We start from the raw sequence: 20,060 nt of genomic DNA on the forward strand, positions 1-20,060 counted from the left end.
CAGGACACTTCAGTTTTGACATTCGCCATGGGAATCACCACTTTCAGGCAACCTCAGCTTGGATTTACTCATGTCAGGATCCAACAGAGTATCCTACAGCTGGCTCCAAATGATAATCTAGCAAAGATTAAGGATACTTCCAACCTAAAACAGGGCTCATGTATATAGGGATAATAATCACTAGGTATACAGCTAATAAACCTTGCTATGACTGTTTCCTTATTTCATCTTTGTTCCATATTCATTAATTACTATCAAAATTATAAATATACTCAAATTACCTTAATTTTTCTGTTTTTAACCCAGAAAACTTTTATTTAAGTTATACAAACTTCATGTATTTCATAAATACAACTTTAGGAACACAGTGATTCTTCCCACCCCACCTGTCCTCCCACCAACACGTCCACCCTTCTTCCTACATCATCTCCTATTCCCATTCTAATTTTTTACTAAGGTCTATTTTCATTTATTTTTAAACACATAAGATCAATTCTATACTAAGTAAAGAGTTCAACAAATAGTATGGAATATAAACTTCTTCCACAACAGTCTAGAAAAGAGCTAGTCAAATCCATTGCATCTCACAGCATCAATTTCACCCCCACAGATTACCTTTTAGGTGTTGTATTAGTTACCATAAACCAGGGAGAACATATGGTATTTGCCCTTTTGGAACTGGCTTTTTTCACTAAGTATGTTTTCCAGTTGCATCCATTTTGTTGCGAATGATAAGATTTTGTTTTTTGTTGTTGTTGTTTTTTACCATTCTCCAGTATTCCATGACGTACATATCCCATAATTACAGTCTTCACTTGACATTGGGGCTGATACAATATCTTAGTTATTGTGACTTGTGTTGCAATAAACAGGAGGGTACTATTAACTCTTTCATATGCTGATTTTATTTGCCTCAGGTACATTTCTGGGAGTGGGATGGTTGGTCATACAGTATGTCTATGTTCAACTTTCTGAGGTCACTCCACTCTGTCTTCCACAGTGGCTGGAACAGTTAACATTCCTACCAAAGTAGTTTAGGTACCTTTTTCCTCACATGTTCACCTGCTTTTTTGTTGATTTCTGTATGAAAGGCATTCTAAAGGGGTGAAGTGAAACCTCACTGTGGTTTTGATTTGCATTTCCTGGATGGCTAGTGATCCTTAGCATTTTTTTATATGTCTGTTGGCCATTTGGATTTCCTCTTTTGGAAAACATCTGTTTTTAAGTCTTTTGTCCATTTCTTAACTGGGTTATTTGTTTTCCAGTTTTTGAGTTTTTTAAGCTCTTTATATATTCTGGATATTAATCCTTTATCAGTTGTACAGTTTGCAAGTAATTTTCCCATTCTATCATTTATCTCTTCACTTTGCTGAGTGTTTCTTTTAGCAGTGTAGAAGATTCTGAATTTTGTAGAATCCTATTTATTAATTTTGGCTTAGATTGTCTCTGTCTCTGGGGACTTTTCCAAGAATTCTTTGATTAAAACAACATTTTGCTGGGATCACATTGTATATTTAGGTCTAGATCAATTTTGGGTGCATTTTTTGTGTAAGGTGTAAGGTAAGGGTGTTGCTTCATACTTTTGCATGCAGAGATTCAGGTTTCCAAGACCCATTTGTTGAAGAGACTATCCTTGCTCAGGGATTTCATCCTTCACTTGCAAAATACACATTGTTCTCACCAGTGCATGGAACTTTCTCTAGGATAAACTACATGCTAGGCCATTAAGCAATCTCAGTAAATTAAAAAAAATAGAACTCATACCATGAATCTTCTCTGACCACAATAGAATGAAGCTGGAAATCAACTCAAGAATCTCAAGAATATATGCAAACAGGTGGAGACTGAACAACAAGTCTTGAATGAACAGTGGGTCATATAAGAAATAAAAAGAGAAATCAAAAATTTCTGGAAACAAATGAAGACAGAATTCATCATATGAAAACTTATGAGATCCAGAAAAGCAGCGTTAAGAGGGAAGTTTATAGCAATTGATGCTTTCACCAAGAAAATGCAAAGGTACCAATCAAATGAGATATCAATGCATCTCAAGGAGCTGGAAAAATATCAGCAAACCACACCCAGAATTAGTAGAAGAAAAAAATTATTAAAATTAGAGAATAAGTAAATTTGAAACAAAAAATACAAAATATCAGCAAAATGAAGAGCTGGTTTTTTGAAAATATAAACAAAATTGATACACAATTGTCCCAACTAACCAAAAAAGGAAGGAGAAGACCCAAATTCATAAAATCATAGATAAAAAAGAAATGTAACAACAGAAACCACAGGAATAAAAAGAATTCTCATAAAGTACTACAAAGAGCTATATGCCAACAAATGAAGGAATTTAGAAGAAATGGATAGATTCCTGAACACATACAACCAACCTAAATTGAGCCCTGAAGACAAAGAAAACATAAACAGATGAATAACCAAGATGGAAGCTGAATCAGTGATAAAGAACCTTCCTACAAGGAAAAGCCTGGGACCAAATGGCTTCACTGCTGAATTCTACCAGACATTTGAAAAAATTAACTCCAATTCTTCTCAAAATGATTGAAAGGGAGGGAAATTTGTCCAAACTCCTTCTATGAATCCAGCATCACCTTAATTCCTTGACCTGAATAAGATACAACAGAGAAACAGAACTATAGATCAATTTCCCTGAAGAACATAGGTGCAAAAATCCCAACAAAGTGCTAGCCAATCAAATCAAACAACACAACAGAAAGATCATTCACCAGGACCAAGTAGGATTTATCCCCGGTATGCAGGGCTGCTTCATCATTCACAAATCAAACAATGTGATAAATCTCATTAACAACCTGAAGAGCAAAAACCATATGATTATTTATTTCAATAGATGCAGAGAAAGCACTTGATAGAATACAACATACTTTCTTGATGGAAACTTTAAGCAAATTAGGTATAGCAGGAACATTCCTCAACACAATTAAGGGAATGTATAACAAACCCATGGCCAGCGTGTTATTGAATAGGAAAGGGTGAAAGCATTCCCCCTGAGATCCGGATCCAGTAAGGATGCCCACTTTCAGCAATGGTATTCAATATAGTCCTGGAAGTTTCCGCCCGAGCCACAAAGCAAGAAATAGAACTCAAAGGCATACAAAAAGGGATGAAGGAAGTCAAATTATCTCTATTTTTAGATTACATGATTCTCTATATAGCAGATCCAAAAGACTCCAATAAGAAACCACTGAAACTCATAAAAGAGTTTGGGAAAGTGCCAGGATATAAAATCAACACACAAAAACCAATAGCCTTTGTATATACAGATAATGTCACGGCTGAGAAAGAAATTCTAAGAGCAATCCCATTCACAATAACTACAGAAAATTAAATACCCTGGAAAAATTTAATCAAGAAATCAAAGATCACTACAGTGAGTATTACAAAACACTAAAGAAAGAAATAGAAGAAGATATAAAATAATGGAAAAAATCGTCCATGTTCATGGAGTTGAAGAGTCAATATCATCAAAATGTCCATACTATCAAAAGCAATTTACAGATTCAATGCAATACCAATGAAAATATCAAGGGCATTCTCCTCAGTTTAAAAAAAAGATGCAGAAAATCACATGCAAACATACGATACCCCAAATAGCTCAAGCAATCTTATACAACAAAAACAAAGCTGGAGACATCACAATACCAGATTTCAAGATAGACTACAGGGTAGTTATAATCAAAACAGCTTGGTACTGACATAAAAATAGATAGAACAAAGGAACAGAATAGAAACTTCAGAAATTAAACCACACATCTGTAACCAACTTATCATTGACATCAGAGCTAAAATCAAATTACTTTATTTTAAGCATAATCTCAGTTTCAAAGATTCAGAGAAGAATTTAATATTATCTGAAAGAAGGCATCTCAAATGCCAATACTGGAAGCGGTCCCTTTGTCAGGACAAATAACCGGGAAATATTAACAGCCCCATTGGAATGTAATTTTTTTTCTGTAAGAGATCAGACAATAAATATTTTAGCCTTTTTGCCCAATTATCTTTGATGCAATTCCTCAACTTTGCATGTGCAAAAAGGAGAAAAAGATATGGAAATCTATAGTTGATGCATAAATGAGTAGAAGTAGTTGTGTTCCAATAAATTTTATTTACAAAAGCAAGTCATGGACTATATTTGCCCTTAAACCTGTGTTTCCTGAACCATGTACAATGAACACATATAAATATCATTTAACATATAAGTAAAAAGAGAACATGTTTGAATATTCTCATTTGTCCCAATGATTTAAGAGGAAATTATTGTACTAAATGTACCAAACAATAAAGAAGAGTATAAACATAAAAATTGTAATGCAATTGATAAATGGACTTTTGTATGTTGCAGAAAATTATTTAAAAAGAAAATAAAGCAATCTCAAGAAATTCCTCCAAAATTAAAACTGAAAAAAAGGGAAATATTGTGCACAGAATGTTTTTAATCTCATACTACTTGTATAGTTTGAATGTGTGCTCTGTAATTCAGATGTTGCCAATTTGGTTTTGATAAGAGGTGATGAGCCCAGTAGGGACTGTCCCTTCTTAATTGGATCAAGGCTGTTATAAAAGACACTTGAAGTAGCATTTGGTTAGCTTACCATCTTCCTTCTGCCATGTGAGTATGCAGCCAGAAGTTCTTCACCAGATATAATGCCAGTGCCTTGATCTTGGACTTCCTAATTTCCAGAACTGTGAGAACTAAATCTTTGATCTTCATAAATTTCTTAGTCTCAGGAAGTCCATAGGAGTACAAACTTAGTGTAACACTATTTTGAAAATCCTATTTTTCCATTAGTTCTTCTCACACTGCAAGTTCCTTCCTCAAGCTCCATGTAGACTAATATTTATTAATGAAAAATCTAGTCCCAGAAATATCAAATTTCCTCATAGACTCCAAATAGAAAACTTGTATTTATTTGGTTATGAAGAAAGTATATATTCTGAAGGCTAGCACAGTTCCTGTTGTTTGTTTGTTTGTTTGTTTGTTTTTGACAGGCAGAGTTAGACAGTGAGAGAGAGAGACAGAGAGAAAGGTCTTCCTTTTTCTGTTGGTTCACCCCAAATGGCCACTAAGGCCGGCACGCTGCGCCGATCTGAAGCCAAGAGCCAGATGCTTCCTTCTGGTCTCCCATGCAAGTGCAGGGCCCAAGCACTTGGGCCATCCTCCACTGCTTTCCCAGGACACAGCAGAGAGCTGGACTGGAAGAAGAGCAACCGGGACAGAACCAGTGCCCCATCCAGGACGAGAACCCAGAGTGCTGGCGCTGCAGGCAGAGGATTAGCCTAGTTGAGCCACAGCACCAACCCACAGTTCTTCAAACAAGGAAATGATGGCATTTGGGGAGTGAATCAGTGGATGCGAGAACTGTGTGTATGTGTGTATCCATCTTTATCTGTAAATCTTTCAGATCCATAAACACATCTATATCTATCTATCTACATCTATCATCTATGTATACATATAAAAAAGTAAGATAGTAAGACAAAAAGAATAAAATAAGACTATAAATGCTTAGGCAGAATCATAAAAGGAAAGTAACCTATCTAATAAGAGGTGGCTATACTAAGGGTCAAAAAGAAAACCAAAAGAAGTTTTCTTCTGTAAGAGATATCTCTATAATAACAGCATATTAAATTATATGTAAGACAATAAGAAATATCCATATGTAAATCTAAACAAAAAATAATGTGTGATGCCACAATGTGAACACTGAACAAAATTGAATTCCAAAAAAGCCCACAATTTCACAAGAGTTAATATATCACAAAAATGATTAAAATTGAGAAAAAGATTTAAAAAAAATCATTTGCATCTAATTTCTGCAATTGAATATTCAACTACTTTTATTTTATTTTAAAATAATTATTTATTTGAAAGAGTTACAGAGACAGAAGGAGGGGCAGAAAAATGAGAGAGAGAGAGACAGAGGGCAAGAGAGAGAGATTCCCTCTGCTATTTCACTCTCCAGATAGGGGCAATGGCCCGGGATGGGCCAGGAGAAAGCCAAGAGCCAGGAGCTTCATCCAGGTCTCTCAGGCGGGTGGCAGGGACCCAAACACTTGGACCCTCTTCTGCTGTTTTTCCTAGGCTATTATAAGGGAGTTGGAGCAGAAGTTTAGAAGCCAGGACATGAACTGGTAACCATACGTATATCACAGGCAGTAACTTTACCTCTACACCAAAATGCTGGCTCCTGAATTTACAAATTAAAATTGACAAAATAACCCATTCTAGATTTAACTGTTCATTTCCTATCTATGGTACAATCTAGGATTAACTATAAGATAATGGGAAGCTATTTGATCTTGGACTGTAATTTGATTTCTCTATTGAAACATTTGGTATAATGCCAGAAAGTTTTGACAATCCTGTTAATAATTATTATAGGGAATCTCTAATTGTAAATCTCATAAGGATTTAGAAGTTGGCACTAGAAAGAAAAAGTTGAAAATAAAATTTTCTTTTGGCTATGTGTTGAGGTTAGTCCTGGATTCTAAGGAGAGAAAAATTTGAAGAGTCCTGAAAGGAATTTGTACTGCCACACAGAGAGAAATGCCAGATCAAAATGTAAAGAATGCAGTTCTCTACAAACTGAAATATAGGTTTAAACAGAATCCACAGCAATATTTTTAACATAGAAATAGGATTATTATAAAATGAATACAGAAAGACAAATGTATAGAATAATTTTAACTGTTTTGTGAAAGAAAATCAATAGGAGTTATCAGTTGATACAGTTTCAACATGCATTATTGTTTTTTTTGGACAGGCAGAATGGACAGTGAGAGAGAGAGACAGAGAGAAAGGTCTTCCTTCCATTGGCTCACACCCCAAATGGCTGCTATAGCTGGCGTGCTGTGCCAGTCTGAAGCCAGGAGCCAGGTACTTCTTCCTGGTCTCCCATGCAGGTACAGGGCCCAAGGACTTGGGTATCCTCCACTGCCTTCCTGGGCCACAGCAGAGAGCTGCACCAGAAGAGGAGCAACCAGGACAGAATCCGGTGCCCCGACCAGGACTAGAACCCGAGGTGCCGGCGCCACAGGCAGAGCATTTGCCTAGTGAGCCACGGCGCCAGCCTAGCATGCATTATTATATACCTGCATTTTATGAAGACCAGGAGGTATTGTCAGGAGAATGAGTACTAGAAAAATAGAAGAAAATGGAGAATCCAGAAGACACTCAATGTCGTTAAAGAAATGTGATTGGACCAGTGCTGCTGTGCAGCAGGTAAAAGCTGCCACCTCCTGTGCCAGCATCCCATATGGGTGCTGGTTCTAGTACCGGCTGCTCCACTTCTGATCAAGTTCTCTGCTATGGCCTGGGAAAGTAGTAGAAGATGGGCCAAGTCCTTGAGCTCCTGTACAGATGTGGGAGACTGGGAGGAAGTTCCTTGCTCCTGGCTTTGGATCGGCCCAGGTCCAGCCACGGTGGCCATTTGGGGAGTGAAACAGTGGATGGAAGCCTTCTCTCCCTCTCTGCCCTCTCTGCACCTGCCTCTCTCTAACACTGACTTTCAGATAAAAAAAAATAAATCTTTTTAAAAAATGTAAAGAAAAGAAAAAAGAAGTGTGAGCAGTTCTTCAGAATGAGACAGCTTGTTTAGTGAATAGTGTGACACAGTAGTGTGACATGTGTGAAAAAATAAACACATACACATGCGCAAAATTGGCCTACATCTCAGACATTATACAGAATGAGCTAAAAGTGGACAAACACTAAATATAAGACCTAAAACTGCAAATTTTAGAAAAAAATTGGGAATGACAGAGTATGGAAATCATATGTAAATTTAACTAGAAAAACATAATAGATTTTTTCCAATTTCCCATAAAAGGAAAGCTTCATAAATTAAACTTCATCAAACTGGAACTTCTTGCTTTGTTAGAAGTTTTTTTTTCTACAGGATGAAATAGAACATTGCAAAAAGTAAAGTGTATAAACAGCCCTCAAAATAAAATAAAAATCAAACAATAAAATTAGAAATTGAGAATAGGATGTACAAATATGAAATAAGCAAATGAAAAGATTTTTAATGCCGTTAGTCGTTATAGAAATGAAATTAAAACCACAATGAGTTATTGCTACAACTTATCAGAATTGCTATAACAAAAAATAATGATGACACCTAATGCTGGTCAAAATGAGGAAGAAATCAGATTGTGCATATTTTGCTGATGAGAACATAAAATAGTAACAATCATTCTGGAATTTTCTTAGTAAAATATATATGGAACCCAACAGTTGGATTTTTCAGCATTTATCCCAAAGAAATGCTGACATCTTCAGATGCTTTATTCATAATGACCTCACACTGAAAACAACCCAGATATTCTTCAACTATAAATGGGTAAACAAACCATGACATATCCATGCCATGGAATATTATTCAGAGTACAAAGTAAAGGGAATGACTATTGATATAGACAATAACCTGAAATAACCTATGGGAACTTTCTGAGGGAAAATGACCAACCAAACCAATTTTCAAAAGGTTACTTACCTGTGAGTGAATTTATATTAACATAATTGAAATGATAAAATCATAAACCTGGATAAAAGATTAGTGTTTGTGAAGGCTTAAACAGCTGAGTAGAAGTAGCTATAATAGGGCAATTTTGGAGAATATTATGGCAAGAGATATAATTTTGATGTGACTCTATCATGTCAGTATCTACTTTTAATACTGTAATAAAATTTTGACAACTGTTATTATTCAAAGAAACCAGGTTAAATAAATTTTTTCATATCCTTTCTTATAAGTAACTATGTGTGGAGTTTCAAATGATGAACTGAGACATTGGAGCCTAAATGCCAGATTGCTCCAGCCGGCGCCTTTTATTGTTTAGTCTAGGGTTCAACTGGTAACATAACAATCAGGAATGTACAGCTGGACTAATCAATGCAAGGGAATGACCAGCAGGCACAAGCAAGTGAGGTGGGCGTCATGTGACATATTTATGGTGGGAAGCAAAAGCTCAAATTGCTTCTGGCAACATGTTGTTCCTGGCTCATCTTCAACACCCTTGAAGTATGATAGGAGTTGTCCTTCAAGCAGTACCTGATAATGACCCAATAGCCTTCTGCTGACTGCAGCCACACTCCATTCAGGAAGGTGTGCTTTCACAAGGCCTGCTTAGGCAGAAGAAGGACCGTGGCCATATTCAATATTCAGGAGGCTGTGGCCTCACTGTGAACACGTAGGCAGTGTCCACTACAACAATAAATCTATAACAGACTCTAAGCAAAATGCCTCACTAACAAAAATGAAGGCAAAATGAAGAAACAACTATATTGTTGAAGAGGGTGAGTGAATTTGCTTCTAAATGAACAGTTCAATAAGAAACATTAAAAAGAATTTTTCAGTCTGGAAGGAAGTGATACTAAAAAGTAATTCAAAAACACATGTAAAAAATAGAACCGTCGGTGAAGGTAATTAGTAAGTCATTTAGAAAGACATTTGAACTACATTTTCTGCTTCTTTCTCCTCAATTGATAAAAGACAATTGCATAAAGCAATGTGACCTGATTATATAACAGCACAAAGAAGTGGGTTGGAATAAAGCTTCCTGAGAACAAGGAAATGACACCAGATGGTTAACTTGAATCTACAGAAACATCTGAAAAGAACCAGAAATGATAAATAAAAAGGTTAGCATAACCAAATCTGCAATATATTTGTTATTTTCTCTCTTAGCATGTTAATATATATTAATAAAATCTATGCAATAAATATAGCACAAAAGAGGGAATAAAGTTTTAGAGGAGTAACATTCCTACAGCTCACTGAAATTAGTTTACTATACATTTAAAGTGAATTCTTAAAAGTTAAGATAAATATTGCGTTATCTATGGCAATAATTGTCACTAACACAAAAAATAATGGGGAAAATTACTAATGGAATTAATGTGTTGCACAACAAAATGTTTCCTCAATGCAAAAGAAAGCAATAAAGTCAGAAGAAATAAAAAGATGAGATATTTAAAAAGTAAAAATTAACATGGCAGAGGTAATCCAAAGAGAACAGTGCTGATATCAAATGTGAATGTGGTAAGGGTTCTAGTCAAAGGTAGAATTTCATTTGTAGATTGGGTGAAAAACCAACATCCAACTATGTTTTGTGTGCTGGAGATACACTTTAGGTTTAAAGACACAGACAGATTCAGAGCAAAGTGATAGAAGAAATATTCTTACAAAAAGCAGCCATATCAAATTGGAGAGGCTTTCCTATTATAGCAAAAATTGACCAGAAAGCAAAAGTGCGTCACTGTATGCAAAGTGGTACATTTTAGAAAAGTGTAAGGATCACTCTATTAGAAATGTGTAACAATTCTAAACATGTATGCACATAAAAAGAGAGTTCCCCCAAAACACGTGAGGCAAAACTGAGAAAATGAAAAGAGAAATACACACATTTATGTTTCACTTTTAATATTATATAACTCAACCAGACAGAATATGAACAAGCTATAGGAGATTTAGCAACACTAAAAAATATCTATAGAACATCGCACCTGGAAGCAAGATGGTACAAATCCTCCTCAAGTACATTTGTAATATTTTTAGTAAATACCATATGTGAGGTCATAAAAATAGCCTCAATACCTTTTAAATGATTGAAATTATACAAGGTTTGACCTCCAAACACAATGGAATTGTCAGAAATTAATAAGAGAAGGAAAAGTGAGAACTTTACAAATAAGTGAAAATTCAACAACATGCTCCTATATAACAAGTGGAGCAAAAAAGGAAAATTAGAAAATACTTTGAGATGGATGAATGGCAACATGTAACATGTAAAAACCATGAGACACAGATAGAGCAATACATAGAAGGGGATTTATCACACTTAACATATAATTGAAAAAAATAAAGATCTTTTACCTTTAGAAAATTGAGAAAAATGTGCAACTTCAATGAGAACAAGGATATGGGAGGAAAGAGTTCTTGAAACAGGCTACACACAAGTGAAATTGAATGTAGAGAAACAACAGAGGCTGGCGCCGTGGCTCAATAGGCTAATCCTCCGCCTGTGGCGCCGGCACACCAGGTTCTAGTCCCCGTCAGGGTGCCGAATTCTGTTCCAGTTGCCCCTTCCAGGCCAGCTCTCTGCTGTGGCCCAGCAGTGCAGTGGAGGATGGCCCAAGTCCTTGGGCCCTGCACCCACATGGGAGGCCATTGGAGGGTGAACCAACAGCAAAAGGAAGACCTTTCTCTCTGTCTCTCTCTCTCACTGTCCACTCTGCCTGTCAAAAAAAAAAAAAAAAGGAGGAAGAAGAAGAAAAGAAAAGAAACAACAGAGACAATGTACAAGACCCAAATTTTGCTTTCTGAAAGGATTAACAAAATTTACAATCCTGGAGACATACTGAAGTACAAGGAAAAGAGACTCAATGTAGTTAAGCCTGAGGTGAAAGAGGACACTAATACAACTTTGCATATATAAGAAGCATTTTAAGGGAATATTATTAACAAATGTATACCAGAAAATTAGTTAACTTAGAAGAAAGGACAATTCCTGGAAAGACACAAACAGTTGAAGCTGATTTGAAAAAAAATCAAATATAAATATACATATAAAAGAAGTAAGGAGTTTAAGTTATTAATCAAGGTACTTCTCACAAAGCAAAGCCAAGTGCACATAGCTTCACATGAAAATTGCTCCAAACATTTAAAAAATAATTAACCTCAACCAGTTACAAATTGTCCCATAATAAAGAGTAGAGGAGATGACTTTTAGCAGCTAAACTTATGAGGCCAGTGTTGCCTTGATATTAAAATGAGATAAAAAAATGACAAAGGAGGAAAACTGCCTATCTTAAGAATCTGGTTATAAATACCTTCAACAAAATACTATCAAGCCATATCAGGTATTATATAAAAAGTATCACACACAATACCCAAGTATATTTTACTCCAAGAAAGAAAGAAAAAGGATTAACATCTTGCTAGGAAACAATGTAAGACACCACACTAGTAAGGATGACAAAAATAGGTGATAATATCAGTAAATGCAAAGGGAAAAAATATGCTTTGAAACCTTCCAACACTCTTCCATCATAAAAACACTCAAAAAACAAGGAATAGAAGGAAACTTCCTCTACCTGATTAAGAGCATCTACAAAAGCCCATAGCTAATGTCTTACTTAATGGTAAAAAACTGATTTCCCCTTAAGTTCAGGAATAAGATGGTGTTGTCCACTGCCACATTTTATTCAGCACTGCACTAAAAGTTCTGGCCAGGACAATTAGGTGAGAAAAACCAATAAAAGACATTCATCTTGTGAAGGATGGAGTAAAACTACATATAACATCATTTTATCTGTAGAAAATACTAAAAAATCCAATAAAATCAATTATTAGAACTATTAAGCAAGTTCTGCACACTTTTAGGGCAAAAGAATAATATATGAAAATCAATTGTATTTCTGCATACTAGTGATTAACCATTCAAAAGACATTAGTAAATCAATTCCATTTAAAATAGCAAGAAAAAATAAAATGCTTTAGAAATAAACTAAGTAACTTTCAATATCTGTACACTGAAAACAGCAACATATTGTTGAAAGATATTAAAGAAGATGTAAATATGTAGGAAAATAGATCTTTGTCACTTTTCAGAAGACAATAATAAGCAGTGGCATCAGCAAGTTGGCTAAATGAGGTGTCTGGTGCACTTCCCTCCACATAAAAAATGACCAAACCAAAGAAAACAACAGCAGTTATGTCACTGGAATGTTTGAGGCAGAGCATCAGAGTGTGGTGGCGATGTTGCAGAGATACCATGGAACACAGAGATATGCAATAGCCTTATAAAGAAGGAACTAAGCACACAGCATCCAAGGTTCTATCACAATATTCACACTTGACAAGTACTTTACTTGGTGATAAAACACAAAGATAAGCAGGAGCCCCTCAGGAGTCCTCACTAATGCCAAAGACGTTTGCAGTGTTTACCACCATATGGCCTTGCAGCCTTCTTAGGTCCTGAGCCCAGTCTGGAGAGTTCCTCCTTAGACACAATGCTACACTGTCCTGGAGCAATATTCCAGCAAACACTCTGCTCTTTTCCACCAAGATTCCTGCTGCATAGAGTCATGGTAAAGCTCAGCCCACCCAGGGTCCTTTGAAACAACTACAGCTCTGCTAAACTTAGCTCCACAACCCTGCTAAGACAGTACCCAACCTGCCATAACCCTGGGAAGAAAACAGATGGCTCACTCTTAATGTCTCAGCAGGCAGAGGCCCTTAGAAAATAATCAGGTTGGGTCCAGTGCTGTGGCATAGTGGGTAAAGCTGCTGCCTGCAGTGTTGGCATTCCATGTTGAGTCCCAGCTGCTTCACTTCCAATCCAGCTCTCTACTATGGCCTGGGAAAGCACGAGATGATGGCCCAACTCCTAGGGCCCCTGCACCTGCATGGGGGACTTGGAAAAAGCTCCTGGTTCCTGGATTCAGATCTGCCAAGCTCTGGCCATTGCAGCCAGTTGGGGAGTGAACCAGCAGATGGAAGACTTCTCTCTCTCTCTCTCTCTCTCTCTCTCTCTGCCTCTTCTGTTATCTCTGTGTGGCTCTGACTTTGAAATAAGTGAAAAGAAAGAAAGGAAAGAAAGGAAAGAAAGGAAAGAAAGGAAAGAAAGGAAAGAAAGGAAAGAAGGAAGGAAGGAAGGAAGGAAGGAAGGAAGGAAGGAAGGAAGGAAGGAAGGAAGGAAAGAAGGAAGGAAGGAAGGAAGGAAGGAAGGAAAAAAATAATCAGGTTGTCTTCCCTATTCTTCCATGGCTCAGACATAAGCACATGACCTGTGTGTTCACCCTTGAACACAGGACTTAAGCAGGAAACCAGACCTAAGAGCTCAATACACTGAAGCCCCAACGAGCAGCTCCAACGAGGAGAGAAGCCTTTCCCACTCTCACACTGCCCTAGAAATCAGTCAGCTTCATTTACCCACCCTAAACTCTGAAACATAGCTAGGCAGGCAGCACTGAACAGCTCAGCCCAGATACAGAGAAGTAGACAAGCAGCCCACCCACCCACCCACTCACAATGCCAACAAGCAGCCAAGCAGCCTTGACTGAGTGCTCACCATGCTATATCCCCAGGGAGACAACTGGGAGCCCTCACATATCTTCTTGTTGCCCCTAAAAGCAATTGAACAGCCTATTCTCAGAGGCTTGACTCATGGAGGCCCTGAAAAGAACACACTAAGCCCAACTCATCCACCGTTGGCTCTTGGAGGCAGTCTTACAACCCCAGCAACCCGGGAAATGGACACATCCTCAAATATTGCTGAAGGTTGATTATAACTGAAGAAGCTATTTGGAACTACTACTAAACCACTCACCTGAAACAGAAGCTAATGGGGGTATATCCAAACAACACTACAGGACACTGAAATCTACCCTGTAAAATCGGTACAGTCAACTGACCAATCCTATGCAAAGTCATCAATGGAGGACACAGAAGCATGGAAAAGCAAGGTTCAGATGCAAGACAAGGAGACACTTTAGTGACCCCCTCCACATGGGGGCACCAATGTGAAAAGTTATTCACTCACCAAGTCACATCTGGAAGAGCTGTGGAAGCCAGATGAGGGACAGCAATGCTTGCCTTTAATATGATCGTCAGAAAGTCACATTAAAGAAAACAGGAAGGAAAAACTTGCCCATATCACCCCTCTCTTAGCACCACATAGCACAACCTAGAGAGATGCTTCCTTCCTGGGGGAGGGAGAAAGAATTAAGTTCATTTCCTAAGTTTGAATCCCAGTGCCAGGTCTAATATGATTAAATTTAATGTTATACAGGGACCCAGGGCTCCAGCAGATTAAATATTTGTACCTTTCATAGATAGGTGACCTCTGCCACCTCTCTATCAACCTCCTGAATAAAACGGAGGGAACATGTAAGACAAGAGAGGGAGTTTAAAACTTTGCTTTGGAGATCAAGGTCAGACCCACTGCCAAAGGACTCAGCATCTGTTAGATCCTAAAGGCCTCTACCTGAGTCCAGTGCTTGCAGATGGAGCCTCTAGTATTGTTTCAGCAAGAGACCTGCACTCTGGTGAATAGACTCCTTTCTTTGTGCATCCCCAAAAGACTCAAGTGGAGCTAGTATGCACCCCTAAGAGCCTAGTGACTGAGAGCCAGGTGCAATCCAGCCTGATTTCAATATCAGATGGACACCTGTGCTCTTGTAAGATAAACTTGTTTTTGGTGTGTATCACTGCCAGCCTCATGTGGACCATGTATGCACCCTCAAGTTGCACAGACCTAGTAACTCTGAGGTGTGATGACCCCTCTCCCACAGTGATTGCCTAGACACCTTTGGGGCTGCCTCAATCACCCTTCCATAAACCTTGAGGAAATAATAAGGGATCACATGACTACTTTGGTATTTAAGGTCAGGCCAGTAAATCCCAATAATGAGCAGATCCTAATGGTTCCTGCCATCAGGCCAATGCCTGCAGATGGAGCCTCCAGAGACTTTGGTGCCATGTGGAGATCTGGAGCCCCAGCTATACTGTCTTATATCCTAGAGACCAAAATTGCTGGTTGGTAGGAATGGTGTCAGGCAGAAAATGCACTTCAATAGTAGACAGACAACAGAAGCGTGGGTTGAATGAGTCTAAGTAGACTGAAGGTTCTGGATATGATATAGCATCATGATGTTAGTAGCCAGAGGAACAGGTTCTTGGGTCGACCACAGCCACAGGAAAAGACCTGTAGTGATGGACCATTCCTTTTCAGACACTTCCCCCAGTGTATTCTGAACAACAGACAAACTGCATATTAGGAACAATTCTGAACTTAGGCAGTCTTTTGGGATGGAAACAGTGAAAAAAACACCAAAGTGGAATGGCAACACTCCTTGACTTAGAGTGCCATATAGTGATGAAAAAGCAGAAGTATATACATACTGAGAAAAAATAGACTGTTTAGAATTTCAAGAGGCAGCCACAAATGAAGACATATTATTATAACCAATTCTTCAATGTACAGGTGATGCCAAACAAAAAAAACATAAGAAATTCTGTGGGAGGGGGATGCAGGAAGTGTTATCATCTAGACATTCCCAGAAAAACAAAAGGTGAGGGAATTTATTACCTGGAGAAACATTACAAGAAATGATAAAGAGATTTCTTCAAACTGAAAGAAACAGATGCTGATGAGTAAGAAGAAAATATCAGAAGGTAGGAAACTCACTGGTAAGAGTAACTATAAGGAAAAATTCAGAATAATCAGATAATATGACATAGTGCATAACCTATTTGTATCTTCAGGGTGAAGAATAAAAAATAGAAATAGGGCCGGCGCCGTGGCTCAATAGGCTAATCCTCCACCTTGCAGTGCCGGCACACTGGGTTCTAGTCCTGGTCGGGGCGCTGGATTCTGTCCCGGTTGCCCCTCTTCCAGGCCAGCCCTCTGCTGTGGCCAGGGAGTGCAGTGGAGGATGGCCCAGGTGCTTGGGCCCTGCACCCCATGGGAGACCAGGAAAAGCATCTGGATCCTGGCTCCTGCCATCGGATCAGCGCGGTGCGCCGGCTGCAGCGGCGGCCATTGGAGGGTGAACCAACGGCAAAGGAAGACCTTTCTCTCTCTGTCTCTCTCTCTCACTGTCTACTCTGCCTGTCAAAAAAAATAAATAAATAATAAAAAAATTAAAAAAAATAGAAATAAACACTAATCACTACATTAAAATGTTGAAATAAGCAATACAGAGGATATTAAAAGAAACATCAAAAGTGAAAAACATGAAGAATGGAGTGCAAATGTTGAGCTCTACTAGTATTTATTTTTTATTTCTTTCCCTATTTTTATAACCAATATTACATTTCTACTATATCAAAAATGGTTTGGTACAAGCAAAGGAAGATTTTGTAAGCATCATAGTAAGCACAAAGCAAAAATCTATAATAGATTTACCAGAAATAACAGGCAAGGAATCAAAACACAATAAAGAAAAATCATTCTAACCACAAGTGAAGATTATCAGAGAGATGGAATATAAATGAAGGAACTACAACAAACTAGAAATCGAAAAGAAAATTGGCAGTAGTAATTACCTTAAATGTAAATGGATTAATTTCTCTGATTAAAAGTAAAGGAGTAGAACCAACACGGTGGTATAGATTGTTCTACTACTGCCTGCAGCTCCAGGATCCCATAAGGGCACCAGTTTGAGTCTTAGTTGTTCCACTTCCAATCCAACTCCCTGCTTCCCCAGGCACATTAGCAGGGAGCAGGATCTTAAGTGGAGTATTGGGACTTGAAGCAGGGCCTGTATGGGGATGCTGGCACTGCAGATGGAGGCTTAACCCACTTTGCCACACAGCTGGCCCCAAGATCTTTATTTATTTGAAAAATAGTGTGACAGAGAGATGGGGGAGATCAGGGAGAGGGTAGATCTTCCATCCCACAGGTGCATTCCCAAATGGCTGTGAAAGCTGGGGCCAGGCCAGATCAAATCCGGGAGCCTGGACTAGATCAATGTCTTCCACATGGGTGACTATAGCCCAAGTATTTGGCCATCATCCATTGCTTCCAAGGCATACTAGCATGGAGCAGAATCTGTGGACATATATGGAAGGTGTGGATGCACACAACTCAGGACCCCAGCAGCCAACAGGCTCAGCACCAGCTTTGGAGAATGAGATGAAACTAGACTAGAGCGGCCAAAGTCATTTGCGATAAAAATGTGGGAAGAGCCTTTGTGAGTCCTGTTTGGAGGCCTGTGGGGGCCAGTGCATCTACCAACCTAGAAGGAAATTAAGGGGGGCATTTCTCTCTCTACCCAGCACTGGCCCCTGTAACTAGCTGAGAGAGGGCATGTGCCATTTTGGACATATGTAACAGCTGCACCAGCATGTGCCCATGCACCCAGCAACCAGCCAAGAAGAGATGCCTGAGTCTGTCTGAGAGAGATGACAAAGGGTTGGGTGCTCGTGACTGTGGAGGCCTTGTGTGCCAGTACTGTGAAAACACTATGGCTTCCTGGGAGAGTTCAGAGTGTGGCTAGGACTTGAGGCAGTCACTGTGGGCAGTTCCCCATGCTCAGGGACCCCTGATACCCTGGTGAGGATCATTGCTGCAGGATCCATGCTCACACCAATAAGTGCATGTATCCTTTGTGTGGTCATTGTGGCGGGGGGACAAATATTGTACTCACTGGCACTAGTGCCCAGGCATTGGTCTCCTTTGAGGAGAGGAGGTGAGTATTAAACTACATCAACAGAGCAGAACAAACTCCCTTCTGATAAAAAAAAAAAGAAGCAGAGATTTACCACACCCTACTTAGTGTCAATTTGGACACTCCTTTCACTCTGGAGCACTGAACAGAGCTTATACATAAAAAACAAAGCTGGTAGTATCACAATACCAGATTTCAAGATAATACAAGGCAGTTATAATCAAAACAGCCTGGTACTGGTACAAAAACAGATGCATAGACAAATGGAACAGAATGGAAATTCCAGAAATCAACCCACATATCTACATTCAACTTCAGAAATATGAATATAGACCTACCATAAGACCCAGACATCCGAAATTTACCCAAGGGAACTGAAATCAGCATATGAAAGAGTTAACAGTACCCCCATGTTTATTGCAGCTCAATTCACAATAGCTAAGATATGTAATCCACCCAAATGCCCATCAACTGAAGACCTATAAAGATATTATGGAATACTACACAGCGGTAAAAAAAATGAAATCTTGTCATTTATAACAAAATAGATAAAATTGGCAAACATCACACTTAGTGAAATAATCCATCCCTAAAGAATATATTCTCCCTGATCTCTGACACCTAATAGAGCATCTAAAAGTAATCTATAGAAGTGGAATGGACACTTTGAGATTCATTGACTTTGAACAGCCCTTGTCTTGACTGCTGAAGGACAGTTTTTCTTTCTTACTATTTGTTGAACTCTTTACTTAGCATAGAGTTAATCATGTGTATAAAGTTAATTGAAAATAGATCTTAGTGAAAAAATAACTCCATAATGTTAAGAAAATGTTTTAAACCTGTGGCTCCAAAGTGCAATTGAATGCTATAAATCAAAGCAACAAAATGCCCCATATATATGTTTGTTTTAGTTTAGGTGATACATGTACTTGCCCATGCACATGTATGAAAGTATTTGGTTTCTTAGACAAGTGTATGCATGTATTTATATGAGACTTAATAACCATGGGGAACACATACACATAAACCTAAGTCTCACACTGAGTGACCATTTTGTAAATAAAGACACCATTCCCCTAGAGAGACATCAGAATAACAATTGTCAGGCACTATGTAATATAGCATAATATTATAACAATCTCAGAAAGGAATATTTACTTTAAGACATAAAAATAAAAATGAAACAACAAAAGATAAATTGATAGTGATAGAACATACCACATACCACTATGCAGCTACCTATAAAGGTTATTTAGTCATAAAGAAATCACACCTTCATTAACATAGCACTCAGGGACACCTCTGATAGAGCAGAGCTCTAGTGTTTCATTCTGGTTCCTTTTCACTCCTTAGAGGTATAGAATGTGAGCCAGCTATAGTGAAAGAAACTATACCTGTTCTCATTTTTCAACCATATTTCCCATTCCTTCTGTGCATGCCCTACATGGCACTTAAATCCATGTTGTTACTGAAAGAGTTGTTTTCTTATTACCAAGAAATCATATAGGATATTGTTCAAGAACCTGCCTCTAATTCTAGACTCCTTGGGTTTAAATGCCAGTTCTGCCATTCCCACCTGTATGACCTCAGGCAAGATTCTTCATCACTCCAAGGCTGAGATTCTTCATGTGTACAATTGGAAATAAAATAGGATTGATGAAAAGATTAAATGAGTTCATGCACTTTGTACAGCTCTTGCAACTTTGTGATGCTTGAGTGGATGTCAGCTATTATTTTTATTTCTCTCTCCTGCTAAGTACTCTCTGAATGCTGCCTGTGTGTTCTGCCTCACTGGTCTTTGGGTAGGCATAATAATGTTAATAATCAAATAGCATAAGCAATGATT

This window comes from Oryctolagus cuniculus, chromosome 7 (genome assembly GCF_051225735.1).
Source record: "Oryctolagus cuniculus isolate XC-2025 breed Fujian yellow rabbit chromosome 7, ASM5122573v1, whole genome shotgun sequence".
Lineage (NCBI taxonomy): Eukaryota > Metazoa > Chordata > Mammalia > Lagomorpha > Leporidae > Oryctolagus > Oryctolagus cuniculus.